The sequence below is a fragment of the Citrus sinensis genome, chromosome 2, assembly GCF_022201045.2.
Source record: "Citrus sinensis cultivar Valencia sweet orange chromosome 2, DVS_A1.0, whole genome shotgun sequence".
Lineage (NCBI taxonomy): Eukaryota > Viridiplantae > Streptophyta > Magnoliopsida > Sapindales > Rutaceae > Citrus > Citrus sinensis.
Genome location: NC_068557.1, coordinates 1,650,819 through 1,653,396, shown reverse-complemented (window position 1 = coordinate 1,653,396; position 2,578 = coordinate 1,650,819). Strand labels below are relative to the sequence as shown.

The window sequence follows — 2,578 nt, the reverse complement described above, 5'->3', positions numbered from 1 at the left end:
AAATCAGCTCGCTGATGTGTTGACCAAAGCTTTGGGAAAATAAGTTTTCATGCCCATGGTTCGCAAGTTGGGAGTGCTGGACATTCACTCTCCAACTTGAGGGGGAGTATTAGAAAGTAGAATCCATTTATTCATTATATTGAGCTGTAAATATATCTTTCTATATGCATTCCTAAATTACAGTAGACTTTGATTGCATAGCTTAATTATAGGGATCCTACCATGTATAGCAAGTCAGTCATATGTGTATATATACTCAATCAAATATCAATGAAAATTATTTTGTCCATTCTACTTTTCTCTCATACTTTACATGACAAGCAGTGGCGATTTGACTATCAAGCACTTCCCACAGACCTCATTAGCAGGAAGGTCACCAAATTTTCAATGAATAATAAACGAAAACGTATTCTCTTGAAACTAGGAATAATATTTTTTTTGGGGTTCAGATATGCCAGAACTGTTCTACAATGGAGCACTATTGATGACAATACAATCATAGAAATAAATATTAAATCTGCAATTACTATTATGATTTGATGATCATCATTAGTGCCATACGGTGGAGCAGCTCAATCATAGCTGCTGCCTTATTTTTTTTTAATATATTTCTCGGTCACCTAGGGGAATGGTTGTTAAAGATCCAAGTGCTCCACACGGCTTAAGGTTAACAATTGAAGACTACCCTTTCGTAATGACCGTCTCGAACTCTAAGACGCCTTAAATAGTTGGGTAGCTGATTATGTGAATCACTATTATCCTGATGACAACCTTGTAAAGTCTGATGAAGATCTTTAATCATAGTGTGCTGAAATTTGAACTGTCGGACACGTTGACGAAAAGGATGAACCTTGGCGGCCTATCCTAAAAACCCCTCAGGATTTAATTAAAATCATCACATCCATCGTTTGGGTAACATCAGGTCACCACGCAACTATTAAATTTGGCCAGTATACATTTGGAGGCTATTTCCTCAACAGGCCCGCTATTGCGAGAAGAAAACTGCCTAGCGTAAATAGAGGTGAAAACTGGGAATTATTCCTTAAAAAAACCCGAAGTTGCACTTTTACAATGTTTCCCTTTCAAGATTCAAGCTACTAAAGTTATGGTTGTCCTAGACACATTGTCGAGTCATTCGCCTGGTGATAAGTATTTGGGGAATCAAATGGAGGCAGCGTGAGATGATGATCCAATTATAAAGGCTGCATTTGGAAGGTTTAGTGGCTAGTTGAAACTTCTTGGAGGGTTAATCGATAAAAGAAATGCAAATAAGGAATTAAATAATAGAACTGGAGCTGGAATGGTGCCATATGAGCTCTTGAAACCATTTTCGGATCCTGGCTTGCTAGGAAAAGGGGATCTGTACAGCATCTCCATCTGAAGTGAGGAAAGCTTATTGCTGTAAGTCATCGAAAAACTTAAATAAATAAGATTCCATGTATGTGTAATTTTTTAATTTTATTTCGTTGGTTGCGCACTTTGGGAAGTAAGTGCGTAATGTTGCGGACCGCCCAAATTGTTAGCCCAAGTGCTCACAATTTCAGGCCAAGAGCTCAAGATAAAGTCGAGAGTACTAGCTTAGCCCGATTCCAGAAATTTCAAGCAAACTCTAGCACACTCAAGCTTGTATATATATCTAGAATTATCTACACATTTTTAGCACATGTAAATATCTAGATAGGCAACTTGGTAGAATTCTCTAGAACCCTAGAGCTTGGCAAACCTCCCCTATAAATAGGGCATGGCCTTAGACATTTGAGCATCAAGCTTTGAGCAAACAACTCAAACACTCTTGTAAGCTCTCTTGTAATCTTTCTTGCGATTAATACAATTTCTCTCTTTCGGCTCTATTGCTCTCCTCTCTCTAGCTCTTTGAAAACCTATAGGCTTAGCTCGTCGAGAAGCTCAAAGGCTTACTTAGTAACTTTCGGCAAGAGTTGTCTAAGTGTTGCATGGGTTCGTTGCGCAAAACATTCATCCCGTGACAATTGGTATCAGAGCTAAGGTTTGCACCTACGCAAGTTAGCTCACGAGCAATGGCCAACCCTCCAAACCCAACATAAGAGAGTGTTGTTGGTGTGCAAGCCCTATCGGATCTAAACTGCAGTCGCAAGGAAGGACGCGCCCAAGGCAAGACCCGCGACAAGTCCAAGGCCCCATTCGTTGATGCCTTGGAGTCTCGCATGGCTACGCTCGAAACAATTATGTCTGTCGCTTAGGACACCCTTGATGGATTGGAGGAAATGGTGGACGGTCTCAAGGGAGAATACGCCGAATTCACGGTGGCAACGAAGACCTTCATCCAAGACCAAGCAAACACCTTCTGAAGGGAGTTTTGAGCCTTTCGTGAAGAGTTGCTGAAACTCCGCAATTTCATCCAAGAGGAACTGTGGGCTGTCCAAGCGGAAGTTGAGGAATTCCGCTCATATTGGGCATGACATAAGCGCACACTCTCAGTTAGCCTCACTTCCGCAAGTACGAGTAATGCGTGATGCATCGACATGTCAAAACCTGACATCTATGATGGCACACACAATGCCACTGGCATGGACAACTTCCTCTTCAGGCTAGATCAATA

General features: G+C 41.1%; 1 pseudogene; it reads left to right on the top strand.

Moving 5' to 3' along the window:
• The first annotated feature begins 270 nt into the window (after positions 1 to 270).
• On the top strand, positions 271 to 1,381 carry LOC102630525 (linoleate 13S-lipoxygenase 2-1, chloroplastic-like; annotated as a pseudogene).
• The last annotated feature ends 1,197 nt before the right edge of the window (positions 1,382 to 2,578 follow it).